The 17,593-nt window shown below is 50.1% G+C and overlaps 1 protein-coding gene across 1 annotated transcript in view; it reads left to right on the forward strand.

Moving 5' to 3' along the window:
* Positions 1 to 9,626: 9,626 nt before the first annotated feature.
* VILL (villin like) overlaps positions 9,627 to 17,593 on the forward strand; it is a 39,576-nt gene continuing 31,609 nt past the window's right edge. The window contains exon 1 of the mRNA XM_017828675.1: positions 9,627 to 10,243. The gene's annotated coding sequence lies outside the window, so the exon portion shown is untranslated. The remainder of the gene's footprint in view (positions 10,244 to 17,593) is intronic.

Below are 17,593 nucleotides of genomic sequence, written 5' to 3' on the forward strand. Positions count from 1 at the left end.
CTCTTCTCTTCTCTTCTCTTCTCTTCTCTTCTCTTCTCTTCTCTTCTCTTCCTCTTCTCTTCTCTCTGAACTCCTTTTAGTGGAAATATCGAACAACAAATCCAGCAGCACATGGGTCTACAGACTCCAAATGTGGCTGAACACGAGCTGTGTGGAACATTCAGAATCCTTCACACTTTCTATGTCCCTTGGGCAAGTGGGGACACCCCCCGTGTAGGCAAACAGAGCACACTCCCCGTCACCATCACCGTGCTGCAGGCAAGGCTTCTTTCCCTTGGCCACCCCTGCATCCCTGGGACCACAGGGACATCTGCAGCTGGAATTTTCTGGCACGAATGGATCCAGACTCATCTTCAGAAGGAAATGTTGTGGAAGCTCCCAGTGGCCAGGCAGGAGGCTGATCTGCTGCTGCTCTGCTTCCAGGGAGAGTGAGGTGCAAAGCACCCCAGTGAAGCAGCGTTGGAGGAGACTTTGGGAAGTGTGATCCAGCTGGGAGGGCTGGATTAGGAGAGAAGAAAGCGGATGTAAGGAAATAACTTCAGGCCTGCGTCACTGGAGATTTGAAGTTGTTTGGATTTGGCTGGAATGGCTGAGAACTGGGGCGTGGGGTTTTGTTGAATAATCGCCACTTTCTGTGTAAAGGGGAAAATGTTCCTGAGAAGTCTGATTTTATACTCATTCAGACCATGCACTTCCTGCATGTGAAGCGTGGTCCTTTACAAAATGGCAGGTCCTTTTCTCCCCAAGCAGGTTATCCCAGCAGCAATCCCTGTGCTCCTCGCAGTTCCCACCAAGGGAGCAAAGGCTGCAGCTGCCAGGACCAGCAGAGATGTGCAAACACGCACATTGCTCAGTGCTAACTGCTCTCCTTGGGCTTCACTCAACTGCCTGAAACTTGGAAACCAGTCCAGCCTGTTCCAATCCCCTCCCTCAACTGGTTCCTGGCCTTCAGTTCATTAAAGATGGGCTCTTCCCTTGTGGGACTGGAAAATGATTCATCCACCAGCCCAGGAATGCAACCCTGGAGGCATCATTTGCAGTCCTCTCCCAAAATGTTCTTCTGGAGCTGGATTTCTGTGTGGAAGGAATGTGGTTTGGAAAAATCCTCCCCAGTCAATCTTTGAGCAAAGAGGAGTCGAGTCCCAGTCTCACTCTTATCCCCGGTCTCACCCGGATCCTTGCCGAGGAGAGAAAACATCCTAAATCCAAAAGTGGGTGCAGCAGATCTGCCTGGAGGGCCGGGACTCACTTCCTGTTCAGGTGTGAGTGCCCTGCCCTTTGCTCCTCCCCAGGCTGGTGAGCCTCGGTCTCACCCTCCTACTCCTCCTCCTCCTCCCTGTTTGCAGAGGGGGTGATGCTCCTGTCTCCAGGCGAGGCAGAACCCGTGCAGGCACAGGGGAGAGCCCACATGTGAGTGCACACTGATGCCACCACGTGCACAGTGATGTCACTGTCACCACTGTCGCCTGTCCCCAGGCAGTTTTGGTGAACAGTGAAATTGCCTGTTGTGTTGTGTGGATGCCTGTGGATCCAGCTGGTGCCCACTCACTCCGTTGGATAATGTGTTTAATCCAAATCAGCCAAGCCCTGGGCGTAAGGGAGGCAGTTCCGTGACTCCTGCTGCTTTCCCTTCGTGCCAAAAACAGGTAAGATAACACTGCCCTTTGCAGGACAAGCTCTTTGTGTGAGTGCTGCTGTTCAGAAAAGCCAGGAAAAATAGGAAGGAGAAACAAGAAACTGGCCAATTCCTGCACAGGGGGAGTGGCACAGGGATGCCCCAAGCACAACCTCTCGATTGTGTTAGAAGGAGTCCCGTCCCACACGGAAGTAACGTGGGTTTCTTGTTGGGTGTTCAAACAGTAACCAGAACTGCCTGGGAAAAGGCTCCTGGCTCACCTGAGCTCCTCCCTGATGCCATTGCTCTGACCCATTAACAGCGAGTGGTGTCGATGTTTGCAGGGACTACCCCCGAAAAGGAAGAATTTGGAGTATCAGCCTCATGGCAAGGCTTTACCTGGTAATTAAAAGGTTTCAGGCAGTACTGCTGTTCCTCACCAGCCTTTCATGCACAGATTGGTGGTGGCTGGGGAACACCATTCCTTGCTGCCAGATTTTTAGCTCCACATGCAGCAGAGAAGGACATGTGACCCAGCAGGTACCACAGGGGATAAAGGAGACAGGGATTTCAGCCCTGGCTTTGACTTTCTGGAGTCATCATTTTTGGTAAGGCAACTCTAAAAAACAGCTGCTTGAATTCTTCAGTCGTTTAAGAGCTGTAATAATACAAATCAAGTTGTTTCCCTCAAATTGCCCTTCATCTTGGGGATATGGTTTGGTGGCGAACGTGGCAGTGCTGGGTTAACAGTTGGACTTGTTGATCTTGGAAGTCTTTTCCAGCCTTAACTATTCTATGATTCTATCTTCCATTTTTGAGAAGGGGGTTCTAGTTAATCCAGCTCTCTCCAGCCCACCCAACACGTGGTCTCCTGCTTGTGACCCTTGAGCTGGCCTACAAGAAGGAGGTGGAGAGGATGTGCAGGAGTCCTTAAGCAACACAGGGAGGTTTGTACAGCACCCAGTGAAGGGCCTGGTCCTCGTTCCTCAGCTGAGCCGAGCCTGTGATGAGTATCAGTGGTACTGGAGCTCCTTCCAGCAGCGTGATGTGACCAACATCTGATGTGGGGGGGTAATGGACCAAGGAAGCACGTCAGGCACAGACAGTGCTCTGCTCCCTTTGGGGACTGTGGAAAGCAGGGAGGGGCCACATGCAGGAGGGTGACAGTTTCCCAGCTTTTAGGTTCGTTGATTTTTCTTGCTCTTTCCTGGTTGGCACAGGCAGGGCTGCATTCCTGCAGACAAAAGGTCTTGCCTGGCCACCCCCAGCGAGGGCTGCCTGCTGTACCCCTGGTCATACAGGCATGATCTCAGCTCTGCCTGCTCAGATCTCAGCTCTTCCCAGGCTCAGCAGTTTGCAGGATTTGTGCTCTCACCCCTACACCTCCTCAGAGTTGAAATTCATGAGCTCTGTTTAGCAGAGGTGAACAAGAGGAGGTGGTGAACTTAGCTCAACAACCAAACTACCTGTCCTGGGGAAATCTGCTCTATTTTGGGGAAAGACTTGGGGAACAAACTTAAAAATCCCTGAGAAAAATACAGATCCCTTCCCAGGGCACAGTTCCCATCTGGCAAGTACAAGGATGTCTCCTACGCTCTCCATGTCTGGGCACCACAGACTGGCAGCTGCTCTGACTCTGATAATTTCGTGGGGAAGGCTGGTGTGTGTTGGCAGGGGCAGGGCTTCAGGATTTCATTCCCCCTCCCATCCCTAAGCACAGGGTGACTTTCCGTAGTCACACGTGCAGCCTGGTCACTGAAATGAGACGGGTTAAAAACAACCCGCAGTTGTGAAAAATATTGGTCTGCCTGAGAGCTAAAAACAGAAATAAACAGTGAGAGCTCCAGCCACCTTCACCAGTAAAGCCAGCATGTTCTGCAGCTACCTCAGTGATCCTGACCCACAGTAAAACCATGGGACCAGTTGGCTTGACTGAGTAATAAAGGACCACAGGAGAGAAACACCATCTGCAAATGGGGATGAGCTGTGGGGGACCTGAGTCGACTTTCTGGTTCCTGCACAGATATCCCATGTAATCTTGTCCAAAAGGCATAAATAAACTCTGTTTGCCTCAGCTCCCACGTGAGAACAGGGCGTTAATCCCTCATCTCGCTTGTTCACAGTGTGATTCCCATGAAAGGACAGTCCCGGGGAACCTGGGCCTCAGGGGGTGTCACTACCATGGCACAAGGGAGTTCCTACTCTGCCACCCCCAGGATGCCACGGGATGACCTTTGCCAGGCTCACACACCCATTGACCAGCGCTGAGCCTCCCCTGCCTGTGAAATGGCTCCTTTCTGCCGGATTCAGACGATGCTGGAAAAGGCAGAGGCTCTGCTTGATGACCCTGACCAAAGTGTGCTGGAATTTGCTGGGTTTCATAAGGTTTTCATTAGGGCTGCGAGGGAGCCCCTGAGGTTTTGTGAAACTCTTAAACTATCTGTGCAGCGATTTGCAAAACCGTCCTCTTTGTGGGGATGTTTGTTTTCGCTGGTCCTCTCTGCTTTTTTAATTCCTCTCCTCATTGTCTTCCTCTTCAAGGTGTACATGTTGTTTTATCTAGGGGAAACACCTGCTCCCTAAAATGGCTTAAAAGGTTGTTAGGCATTGAAACAGGCTGCCCAGGGAAGTGGTGGAATCACCATTCTTGGAAGTGTTCAAAAACGACGAAGACATAGCCCCTGGGGACATGGTTTGGTGGTGGACTTGGCAGTACTGGGTTAATGGTTGGACTCAGTGAACTGAGAGGTCTTTTCCAACGGCTGAGGGCTGAGGACAGGGTGGCAATAGGATGCTGAGGAGAGGGTTGGTTGCCAATAACAAGTTGCCAGGCTCTTGCTTGGATGATCTGGGTTTGTTCCTCTCTTTCTTACCCAGTTCCTGCAGTGATCCTCATCTGTGTATATCCTGTGCTCCCTCCCTGGTATCATCCCTATAACAGCAACCAGCAATCCCTGCTATCATCTTAAAACAGACGGGTAAACACCTCAGTGCAAGGCTCCCACGATGCCTTACCTGGGGTTAAGTACTGAATCAGGATTTAAGATCTCTAGAAGATTGTAATCTAATAGCAGGAATCAGCAGCTGATAGGCCAGATCCTCAGCTCAGCTGTTTGTGGTTTATATAAAGATGAGGAAAACGGGGACTGGAAAATCATTGTTTTGTTTTCCTGCACATGGTTACTCTGTGAAGCCACCACGCTGCAGTGAACCTCACCCCGTCAGACTCCCCATCTCTTTGCCTAAAGGATCAGCTCCAGCTGAGTCTGCATGGCCACCAAGTGCTTCCCTAAAGCTTCTTGGTGCTCTGGAAATGCAGGCTAATTTTCTGAAATAGTAGCAAATCTAAGCTTTTTATCCTCATCCATCCTAGTCAATCCAGCCTGAAGAATATCAGGTGCCCAGACTCTGGCAGCAGCATTAGGGTTTGACAGTGATCTGGGGGTGATGGGTCTGGGGGACTCAGGTCCTTCTGGAGGTTTCCCCGGATGAAACAACAGTCTGGATACATCCAGATCTGCACAGGGGCCCCTGTGCCACACTCCTCCTCTGGCTGGAAGGCTGCCAGGGCGGCTGTTTGCCCAAGCCACGTCACAGTCCCACCTCGGCTGTCCTGTTTTCTCAGTGCACCTGCTAATTCCTGGCAGTGGCGGGCGAGATTAAACGGGGAGAGGTGCAGAGGAACCCACACCCACAGTGCACACAGGCAGGGACAGCCACCCCTGGGGATTGTCACCTCCCCGCTGACCTGTGCCCAGCGAGGTGCAGATTAACCTCCCGAGAGGGGACAGCAGCTCTTTTACTCCAAGACAGGAGTTTTTCACCCGCAGAAGTCTGGAATAACTCCCCTCCCTGAGGGTTGGAAAGATGTAATTCTCCCAAACATAATTCTGGAAAACATGTTGCTGTACATCCCTCTGCAAAACCATCAGGAGCAGCCAGAGCTCGCACAGACAGACCGAGGGAGGTCTGGCATGGTACAACAGTACAATCAGTATTGTTACGTCCCATCATTGTAACAATGGAGTTACATTTACTGAGGTATTTCTCCTGGCTAGCAGAGACTTAGACTCCTAAAGTATCTATAACCCATCTCTGATGGTGGGAGGCACAAGTCTGAGACTGACCAGAAGCCCTGGTGTCTCCTGCTGTTGTGCTGCAAGGTGTCATCATTTCTGGACCTCCCTCCTTTTCTTTCACAAGAGGGTCCTTTTCCCCATAAGCCTGAGGAAACACCAGCCCCATATTCCCAAAGCACAACCCAGAATAGCTGGATAAAATGGAGTTTGCACTAATGTTGATAGGCAATAAATTGGAGCAACAGCTACAGGTTTGATCAGCCCCAGTGTTGTAACCCCTGTGGACAGAGTGCTCCTGCCTTATCCTGCTGCGAGCTGTTGGCTCTGGGAAGGTACCAACAGGTGGGAAGAGCTCTCTAGAGCTCTCACCAAAGCTCTTCCTGCCCAAAATCAGTGTTTACCCTCGTGTCCTTGGCTTGCCAAGGCCACCCCTTTCTGCAGAACTGGGGCCTGTCCTGCCCCTGCCTCCACAGGATCCGCCATTCCCAGGTCTCCGTGTGCAGCGATGCCCCAGAGCTGTGCTGGGAGGGCTTGTTGGAAGGACCGAGGCCTCTCTGTGTGCTGTGAGCCATCGAGTGGCATGAGCTGACCAGAGCAGGATGCAGTGACTCCTTATGGCTCAGGATGGCTGTGCCTGTGACAGAGCACGGCCGTGCACTGCGGCACTGTGACACAGCAGCGCTCCTCACCCGAATGCCCAGGCACCTTCTCCTGTCCCAAGACATTTCCATTTGCTGCTGTTAACCATTAACCAGCACTCTGTTACCTGTCAGGGGCAGCTCTGTGCTGCCTGGTCAGCTGGTGCCCACAGAGCTCTGTCCTACAAAACCATTCCCACACAAGGTCCCCACCTCCACCAGACTGAGCCCGCCAGGCCAAAGAGCAAAGCTGTGTTCACTTCCCTGCATCAAACCACCCCTTTGCAGGCAGCTGGGCCAAACCCTGAGGTTGGTTTTTGCTCAGTCCCTTGTGGCTGCTGTTCATCCCTGCCTTGCTCACGGGTTAGTTGCTGTGGCTGCCTGAGATGTACTTCTCGAGGGGTCCTTTGCTTCATCAAGTTGTAAGTTCAAACAGGTGAGGTCCTCACATTGTAGAATAGAATCATTTAGGTTGGAAAAAGACCTATAAGATCAAGTCCAGCCGTCAACCCAGTGCTGCCAAGGCCACCACTAAACCATGTCCCTAAATGTCCTATCTACACGTCTTTTAAATCCCTCCAGGGATGGTGACTCCAGTGCTTCCCTGGGCAGCCTGCTCCAATACCTGACAACCCTTTTGGTTAAGAAACTTTTCCTAATATCCAATCTAAACCTCCCCTGGCACAACTTGAGGCCATTTCCTCCCATTTTATCACTTGATACGTGGGAGAAGAAACCAACTCCCACCTGGCTACAACTTCCTTTCAGGTAGCTGGAGAGAACAAGGAGGTTTTCCCTGAGAGATGATCTTACAGCTGACATACATGCTCTTGTATTGCTTTCTCATCCTTTTCCCCACACCCAGGAGCACAGCAGGTGAGGGAGCACTAAGTTATAACCCAATCCTCCTCTCAGTAGGTAGACCTGTGAGAGGCACTATGTAGATTTTCATCTGGACATAATGATTTTGTAGGGCAGAGAAGTGCCTGAGCAAGGCTACGTGAGGGATGGGCAGTAAAATGTCACATGCTTTGGTTGTGGGTCAAGGAAAGCTCTCCTGTAAACTTCTCAGAAATTCATGCAATGCTTTGGCCATTACAGGTCAGGACATTCAACCTCATATAAGTAGCAAAGGGTATTTTCACTAGCTGCTCAAGCACCTTGTGGGGTTTTTTTTGCCTCCTTCCCTTGCTTTTCCAAAGCATGAGGCCCCTGCTGTGTTATCTCATCTGCAGGGTTTGGCCCTTCCCTCTTCCTCCCGGAGCTCCATACCCAAAAGCGGGGTGGAAATACCTTTGCAACGTGTCATTTTGCAAATACATCCTTGGCAGAGCCTGTTTCCCCATGCACAATGTTCACCTTGTCCACAGGCACGCGGGATGGTCAAGGCTGAGGCAGATGTGGGCCATCACACTGCCAAATCTTGAGTTTGCACTTCTGGACTCTTCCTCCCAGCAGATTCTGGTTTTACCCCAGTGTGGACCTGTGACAATGTCTTCAGTGTTTTGGGCTCGCACTGGGACACTGAAAACAGCCTCATCTGACATCTGTATGCATGAAAAAAATATTAAACCATAAGGCCTTTGAGCTCTGGGAATACCAGGTCAAGGCTTAGGTCCAGGATACAAGAGCACCAAGTTGTGCACATGGGAAGAACAGCTGGACAGGAACATCTCAGATCATGTTTCAGTTATGAAAGTCAGGCTATTCTGTTTTCCACCAGTACTGAGTTAAACTGCTTGGAAATAATGTTTTCTGCTCTATAACCTCATGGCATGACCAGAATTAGCAGGAAGCAAAAGTGCCTACAGCTCAGCACCAAATGAGCCTGTGTTTTATGACAAACATCTTTTCCCTCGGCATTGACTGTTCTAAACTGCTTTATATATATCTCTGCAGTTTTGGTCTCCTTAAAAACTCACCAGGATTTATTTACTACTTTTTCACTGTGCTGATGGAAAGGAGTGGGGACAGGCAGCTCAAGCATCACCTCTGCATGGGCCTGAAGTGCATCACCCAAACTGTGGGGAAAGGAATGGCAGGCTTCACCCCAGAGCTCAAATTCGTGTAGCCACCACCATGGATTGGTGGGTTGCTCTACAACAGCATACATCAGCACCAAAAAGGACCCAGACACACAGCAGTTATTAACTAAACTCTTGGTGCTGGGGATAAATAGTTTAGGTGGCTAAAAAAGAACCAGAGCACAGTGGAGCTTGGTGCTGATCCTTGGAGATATCCTCACTCCATCTTCCAACGCCTCCCACCAGAGCTGTTGGTGTGTGACTCTCACCACTGGGCCAGCAGTGGGCTTGGGGTGGCCTCCAAAGATAAAAGCAAACCCTGTTGCAGGGCCCCATCTTCTGTGGACTGGAGGAAGACACTCAGGCAAAACGAAAAGAATGAAAAATGAAAGGTGAAGGCTGTTACGGGTTTTATGAGCTGTAGCCTGCAGACATTAAGGGAGAAATCACTTGCTAAGAGGCAGTTTTGCATCTTTAACCACGAATTAAGATCTCTGCAGTGTTCCTCTCAGATATGGGCACACCCAGGCTGAATAAGCAGGTCCAAGGCCCGCCCTGTGGTTGGTGGCAAACCGGTCTGTAGTTAATGTCACCGGTATTTTGGGCATTCTTCCCAATACAGGTCCCACAGGTATAAGAGTGGTCAGTGCACGAGGTCTGTGGAAACTGCGGTTTAAACCTGTTCAGACACCTGGTTTAGCTGGTGAGGTGACTCATATTTATTTTCAGATCGTGTGGGTTAATCTAGAAAATTAGGGAAGTGACAAGAGAAGCTTGATGTGCAGTAAGGAAAGGACTTGGACTGTTCCCAGTCCTGAGAGGTCACGTAGTCTCCATTCTTGGAGACATTCAAAACACAGATGGACACAGTCCCAGGCCCCCCGAAGGCAGAGCTGATGTCTGGTGACAGGGTACCAAGTGGTGCCTCCTCTCCTCTCCAGAAGGGGATGTTCCCTCCATCAGCAGTGAGCAGCACCACGGATATGCCAGGCAGGAACAGCAGGGAATGACAGGACATAGTTTATCTTCAGGTCACACACAGCCAGTGGCATCAGGGCAGCTTCCAGTGGCTGCGTATTACAGCCACCCTTCACAGGTAACTTTTTCTCAGCAGTGAGCTACAAGTATCCACAGACACAGCTTCCTGCTGCCAAAGGTGGCCCTGGCAAACACTGCTGGGACTGTCTGGTTTATCATTACTTTTCTCCTGGGAGGGCAGCCCGGTTAAACACTCCAATGCTCTGTTACATTCCCATTTCAGTCACTAATCTTGACGGCACTCAAGCCCCTGAATGCACCCAGGGCTCCAGACTGCAAGCACAAGGAAACCCAGCTCGGCCTTGCAGGGAGCTGAGGAGCAGGAACCTTCCCTGAGCACTTTCCCCCTCGGAACAGCTTTGCCAAAATTTGGGACAGTCGGAGCCAGAGACTGGAGCTGGAACTCTTAGTCCCAAGAGTTACGGTGGCACTGAGTAGCACCGCACCTTGCTTTGTCCATCAGAGACTGAGAAAAGAAGGGGGGGGGAATTCCTCCTGTGCCCTTTTAAATCTGGACAAAACAGGTTTTTAATGAAAGCAGCACTGAATCATTACTGCCCTGTGAATTCAGAGCTGGTGGATATTTGATGCAAACAGAGAGTTGGTTGAAACTCTCCCGTACCGGCTCCCTCTTTGTCCCCCCTTGAGCCTGGGAATGGGTGTGATCTCCGAGTAGGAGTGTCTCTGCGGTTAAGTAGAGGATTGAATTACCGAACACTGCTGTTCCCGAGCTGACAAGGTAGCAGAGCAGCGAACAAAAAGTGCCTTGAAACTAGGCAAAGAGGAGAGAAGGCGCTGGGTTTGGTGGAGAAGGGAGACCTGTGAGGACACTGTGCACTTTCCAGCAAGGTAAGCAGCCTCCCTGCACCCCCGTCAGTTTTGGTAAGGCCAGAACTGTTTAATGACTTTTGTTCAGTGAGATAGTAGGAAAAAAAAAAAAAAAAAAAAGAAGTAATACGTTTCATATTTTTTAAAAAATATCTCCCCTGGTGTAAGCCAGGATGTCTCTACTGAAACGAGCCCACGCTGATTTACATCGTTTGGGGTTGGAACGAGCAGCTTGCCAAGCTTGCCAAGAACCCATCCAGGCTCCATATCAGCTCTGAGGACACATGCTTTTCGTTTAGCTCTCTGCACAGACCAGCTTTGATTTCGTGCAAGGACCAATTAACGGCATTGTTTTGGGCCTGGATTGTTTTATGCTTTGCTGCCGTGGGGATTTGCTGGAAGCTCGTCTGCCTTTCCGGCACAGTTTTGGGTCCAGGCAGCCACAGAAAGTCTTTGCAAGTTCTCATCGATAGGTTTTATTGTCATCTAATCAGTAGATTACTAATGGCTGAGCCACTGGGCTGCTTTGCTCTGTAAATGGAGTGTTTTCTCGTCCTGCTGGTTTGAGATGCAAGTTGCACTGAGATAAAATTGAGTTGTAGTGGAGTTGAGCTGCAGGCTTTACTTGCCAGTATTTTTCTTAGGCGTGCCTATTAGAAACATAAATATTTAACACAAAGGAGAGCTGATATGAATTAGCATCGGTGGGAGGCTCACGCTCATTCGAGGCTGCCCTAGCACAGATGTAAACAAGTGTTACGGCAGCCGAAGCAAACTGGCCCCGCCAGAGCAGCACTTAGAGGGTGAATCATCCAGGTGCTCTTTACACACCGCAGCTAAAAGGGCGGATTAGAGCCTGCAGAGTAGAGATTAGACACTCACAGGGCATTGGCCTTCCTCTTCTGCGGGTTTCACCGTTCCCCCGAGGTGCCAGGTGGGAGGCAATGCCAGGACAGACAGGAGCCAGAGTGGTGCAGATCAGAACAACCCCAAATGCCCTCCCTCACCTTCCTCCTGGCACAGCCAGGTGAGCCTCCCCTCCTCTTCCTCCTCCCTGCACAAACAGGATGCCTTTATCCTCCTCCAGCTCCCTTTCCACCAGCAAACACATGGGTCTCATGATGTTATTTCCAAGGCAGGACTTTGTGTCAGCAGTTGCCAAGTTCTCCCAGCTGGGAGCAAAGGTTTTGTGCCATGGCTGCAAGTGATGTCACCCTGGTCTCCTGCCTCCTCCTGCTATCTTGGGACTCCTCATTAGGTTGAGTCAATAAATCCCTGCTCTTTCATAGCCAGGGATGCTGAAGATGTTCATGGTGCCTCTTGGCCTTTTCCATGAAGCTGTTTTTCTGGACTTTGAGCCTGGAGGTTGTTATCTTTTCTATGGGCCCCCCTGGGGAGATGCGGGATGTGTGACATGGAAGAGATGCACTGTGGGCTCTGTGACCTCAGGCTGGATCTGTCCTGCAGCCTGGTCCTCCAGAACCACCCATCCTGTGCTCGTTCCATCCCCAGCTGAGGAGGAGATCAGCTCAGACACCTGCCCCATGCTTGGAAGATGCTGGGGCTCAGCTCTGTGCTGGGAGCATCTCATTTGACCACAAGCCTTTCCTCAGTTTTAATAGAGCTTAATACAAGGTGGCCCACTTGGAAGCAGAGCCCTGAAATGCCCTGTGCAGTGAAGGGAGCTCAGGGCACAGCCAAAGCCTTGGTGCCACCCTGGTGCCTCCTGCCCCAGCTGCATTTTTGCCATCCTTGACCATCCTTTGCCACCACTGACCTTCCTCAAAGTCCCTCCTTTGTCGCAGGGAATGGGCTCTTTTGCAGCCTTCTGAAATTTGCTCTGGAACAACAAACCCACAGATTGGGCTTTCCATATATGAAAAGTCCACCTTCACAAGGAAGGACTCCAGTGTGGACACACCCAAAATATCTTGGCTCCAGCTCTCTGTTTATTCATGTATATTCTTTAGCTTCTGTTGACCCCTCAGAGAAAATAATCATTCAGTCACAAGGGGATACACTCTCCCACAACTCACTAAAACCTCGCTCTTCCTGAGCTCTCTCTCCATATAATACAGCCCTGGAAATGAGCGTAATTGTGGTTTATCTTGGATGATTATACATTTCTACTGTATTTCCACCCATTCTGGATGTAAGAGGAATGCAAAAAGGGGTGAATATTGTCGCTAAGTCTCTGGTATCCTTCAGTCTGAGAAGTCCTGTGCAATGTAATGTTAATTTCCAGCGTTGGATGATGTGCATCCGATTCAGCTGCCTTGATTTCCAGGGGCCTCTGCTTGAAACAGAAACCCTGCCATTTTTTATCCATCTTTATCTGAGCCTATTCAGGCTTATCTGAGGCAGTGCTGGGTAGAGTAACAGTGGAACTTGTTATTACCTTATATCCACGTCAAAGACGTGAGGCGTGGGGGATGCTAAATTGTATGGTTGAGCTCCATCCTGGGCAGTTCCCTCTGGAATGAGCTATTCAGAGCAGTCGACCTCTTCTACCTAAAAATGTCCTGTTGCCATGCCCTGGCATTAAAGAATAGGTTTGTGTCTGGCCCTTTATTTAAAACTGCTCTTACAGAAACAGCTGAACAGGGTAAGACACAGGCAGTGCTAGAAAACATGTTCTTTTTTGGGTTATAGGGACTACCTAGATACCCACCTTCCCTTTGGGAGTGTGCTAGAGCCTGAATTACTGTACTTTGTTGCTATGGAATATCTGTCTGGATATGAGCTGATCCCACCCATCCCAGTGTTTCAGATGCCTGGTTCCCTTCCCGGTGCTCAGACACAACTTCCATTGGCAGCTCTGGGTGCAAGAGTCAGTCCTGGAGGAATGACTATTTCTGAGGCTGTTTGCAGTACTTCCAGGGATGTTTTATTCATTTGGCTTTGTGCAGGTGACACGCTGCTCTCTCTGCTTTCATTTCCTCACGCTGGCTGTCATTTCTGCCCAGAGGGAATTGCACACCCTTCCCATGCCCACATGCTGTGATCCTGTGTGGACTTGGTTTCACTTTGTATGCCAGGCGAGTGGCAGATGCACATCTTGTGAGTGAGGCTCAATGATCCTTGTGGGTCTTTCAAACTCAGGATAATCTATGATCTATAATCTATGACTGTCAGATCTCCATGGGCTGGGACTTTGCTGCAGGAGCCCCAGAGCTGGGCAGCACAGGGTTTAGCTCACAAACTGGTGATGTACCAACACCACCCATCACACAGCACATGATACCACAGGGGCAAAGTTACACCTCCTTATTGCCCCATGTCCCTCTTCCCATCATTCCCAGTCATCCACCCCACCTCCATTTGCCCCATTGTTTCCCTGGATCCTTTTCCTGCCACAACAGAGAAGAACCACTGAAAACCATCTTGGGAAGGATGGTGCTCCTCAAGGAGCAGTCACTTAGAGTGAGGAGAGGCAGGTGGAGGCTGAGTGGCACCCCCAAAATCACAGGAAGACCAAGAGCGACCTCACAGCCCATCCTGGATTGGAAGGGCTGGATGAAACAGTGATAAACACACCATGTGCATGGTGCTGAACACAGGCCTAGAGGATAACACCAGTGGGGGTGACTGCTACCAAAAAGACATGTGGTGCTGGTGTTCCATTGAGAGGAGATCCCGTGAAGGGCTGGCTCTGCTCCCATGACCCTAAAGGTCATTTAAAGCAACTCATATCTTGGCTCAGCACCCTGTCCCAGTGGAAGCTTGGGTTGAGTTGGTTGGTCCCCACTTGTCTTGACACCAGTCAGGTGTCTTTCATCACAGGTGTGTCAGCCAACATACACAAAGGGTGAGTGGTCCTTTGCAGCTCAAGAAACAAACCTTCTCCCTAAAAAAATCCTTTACATCTCACCCAGCCAGCAATGGAAATGCAGAGTTGCCTATGGAGAACCCTGCTTAGGTCCAGGTCATTTCGTTTGCAATCCAGAATGGAAACCTGCTTGCTTTTTTTTTTTTTTTTTTCCAAAAGTCTTGGTTTTCTCTTCCCAAGTTTTATGTCCCGCCTGCAGGTCTGAACTGGAACAAAAGTGAAACAGTCCCTTCCTTTCGGTAGTTAATATTAATTTTGCTGCTTTCCACTGGAAAGCCAATGTTCTGGAGAGTAGTTCTCTGGCTGGTCTGAGGGGAGCCAGAGCTGCACCCCTGCTCCATCACCATCAAACAAAGGTCCTGAGAGAAAGGGCTTATTCAACTGCACTCATTAAACTGTGCAACAGGAAAAGCTGTTCTTTATCTTGCACACATACACCTGTGCACATATATACATGTGTGAATTCTTACAATAAATAGGAAAGTGTTATGTGCAGCAGCAAAAATTGTAACTCTTGGACTTGTTTTTTGAGAAGGATAGGCCAGGTGGGCACTGGTACTTGGGTTTAATTGAGGTTTTATTTAAGGTATTTGTCTCAGTTCACACTGACAGATCTGTCAAGCAGAATCTCGGGGCACAGTGGGTGGGACTGAGCCCCCACACTCTGAGAGAGCTGGAGGGCAGCATGGCCAGCTGGGCTCTCCATCCAGAGTTTCCCTCATGGACCAAGGGGACAGTGAGTCCCTCCTGACCCAGAGTCACTGGATCTGCCCTAGACCAACCATCAGGATGAGGGAAACCACCCAGAGGCAGTCCTCCTCAGAATAAAGCACCTGAAACTGGGTTGGATGAATCCCAGCCTCTAACCCCCCTCTCCTGCCCCTCCTCCAGGCTCTTTTAAATCTGCAGAGGAAGCAGTGGCCTTTCCTCAGTTTCAGCTGAGAAAATGCCTTCATTTGAGAGTTTCACCTCAACTTCCAGCTGTCACATACTTTCTGTGAGCTTTTGAAGTGCAGGTGCTCCCCAGGGCTCAGGAAGGCCTTGCACAGGTGAACAAACACACATTCTCTCCTCCCTGATGTCTCAGCTCTGGTTTTCCTTACCTGCAGCCATGAGGTTAAATAATGCTCCGTTAAAATGCTGATGTGGGAGAGGATCCTAACTTTTTTTCTTGGAAGTGGTGGGTAATTAGAACTTAGTTAGAGAGAACCTGAACCACTTCCCTGGAAGCCAGGAAGAGGAATTAAAATGGCTTCAGCTTTGTTTTCCTTCTGCGTGCGTCTCCTGCCCTCCCCGTGGCACGAAGCCCTGCCTTCGGATGCAGCGCTGGTCCTGAGCCAGGAATCTCTCCCTTTCACTAGGGGAGAAAGAACTGAAAGAGAGGAGAGATTTGTTCCTAAGGAATTGGCAAGCTACCTGCTCACCTTTCCCTTGGGATGGCTCCGTGCTGTTACTGACTCGAAGACCTCACGGAGAGGAGCTGGAGGCACAGTGGATAACTCTGAAGTAGTTGTGCACCAAGCTGGAGTTTATTATTTGACAAAAGGGCACCTGGCACCACACCAGGGCAATGCTGCTGCAAGGGGATTGTGTGCAGAGGGCTTTTAACAGCTTCCTGTGCCTCTGTTTTTTTCTCACGGGGCTTCAGAGAGAGGTGGGTTTGCACCGAGGGAGTTTGTTATCGGTCACAGGGACTGATCTGGGGGAGAAGTTACTGCAGCTCAGCCTCTGCTGCTGCTTCTGAGAGCTCTGAGTCTGTCGGGGCTGCCCTCACCCTGCAGAGATGCTGCCTGCCTGGGAGAGCCTGCTGCTGTCAAAGACATCCTGGGGAAGGAGGACTTCAGGGAACCAGTCAGTCAAGAGCTGTGTGGGTGCCCTGACCTTCTCTGTAGGACACCAAGGGCTGCTGTCCCCCACCTTCAGCCAATTTGCTCTCCCCTTTCCAGAGCCGGTCGCTGCTGAGCACTGGGCTCTGCATCCAGAGAGATGAATGTGGAAACTCAGACCACATGACTTGGGAGCTGTGGCTGGCTCCCTGATTTAATTGTCAGGACATTGTTCTTACATTGTGAGAAGTTTCCTGGGACAATGCGGCTCCACCGTTCCCAGGAAAAAGAGTGGGTTGTTAGAACTTCAGAGGGAGGACTCAGAAAAATAGCAGCAGTTTGGGAAAAAAAAAAAAACCTGCTCCTACAAATCAGTTTCCCAAGACCATCTGCTTGAAGACCAGGCTGCTGGAATGCTACCAGCAGTGAGATAAACAGAGAGGGACAAGGGGGATCATAAAGAGAGGTGTGGAGAGATGAGCAAGATTTCCTGAATGGAGCAAGGTGTTGAACTAGAATTTATGGCAGGTGGAAATGCAGCTGCAGGGACTAGTCAGAGTGAGAGGAGATAAATCATGAGATGCCTTCCCTTCTAAATCAGATGTCCTCTGAGGAATCTGAAGAGGCAGATGAGATACAGGCTGAGGGCTGTTGCAACTGGGAAGGGGGGTATTTCCCAGTAACCTGGTATTTCCTTGTGTTCTTTGCTTTTATGTAAGGCTCAATGGAAGGACTGGAGGATTAGTGTTAAGTCCACCTGCCTGTTGCTCACAATGAGCTGAAAGGTAAAGCTCACAGCTCCAGTGGCTTTCTGGGAATGACTTAGTATCAGCTACTAAGCCAGAGGTGCCAGAAATGGACAGGAGGTGAAGGCACAGGTTATAAGAAGACACACTAAGATGAGATTCTGTTTCTTGGTAATGCCTAGGATGGTAGTTGGAGATGGGGTAAATTTCTATGATTCAAGAGACAGCAGCTGGGTCCATGGAACACTGGTCAGCTTTTGTCAGACAGGGGAGAATGATTATTGGTCTTTCAGAACCTGAGAAATTACTTGGCTAGGTGAACCCAGGTTTCTGCATCCTTTGAATTTACTGAATAGGGAATTCAAACCTCTCTTGGGCTGTAGAGCACTTACAGTTTGAGAGCCCATCATTAACATAAAATCCTCTCAGTGGTTCTTTTCATCCCAGGCTCTTAATTCTTCACTCACATTAATCCTAAACCGACTTTATCATCTCAGTCCTCAGACCTTGCCCCATGAGCAAAGAACAGAAAACACCAGTCACCTGTGATGCCAGGTAGCTGCTTGGATGAGATGTGGTGTGGTGATCCCTGGCAGCCATTCATGGAAAAAGGGAAAACCTGCCCACCTGAAACCAGTGAGGTTCCTTCTTACCTCCAGAGCCATTGACCCTGAGAAGGTGAGCACAGTCTTAGTTCATCCCATCCAATACTGCATCTCAAGTTTTAATCCAGTGCTACTTAAGAGAAATCTAAGAAAGCCCTTCAACCCGTTTCATGATCCACCCAGATGATTTGGCAGCATGGATGGGGGATCTTTTCTGACCAGTGGAGGTGGCTGAAGCACGAGGGCCAATCCCTGTTATTGCCTTAATGCCAAACTGATGGGAGGGAGCATCTTGCTGGAAGTGCAGCATCTGAGCAGGGGCTCGTGGTCAGAGACCCCGAGGGGCTGAGCCCAGAAAGCACATC

The sequence above is a fragment of the Lepidothrix coronata genome, unplaced genomic scaffold (genome assembly GCF_001604755.1).
Source record: "Lepidothrix coronata isolate B3197 unplaced genomic scaffold, Lepidothrix_coronata-1.0 Scaffold151, whole genome shotgun sequence".
NCBI lineage: Eukaryota > Metazoa > Chordata > Aves > Passeriformes > Pipridae > Lepidothrix > Lepidothrix coronata.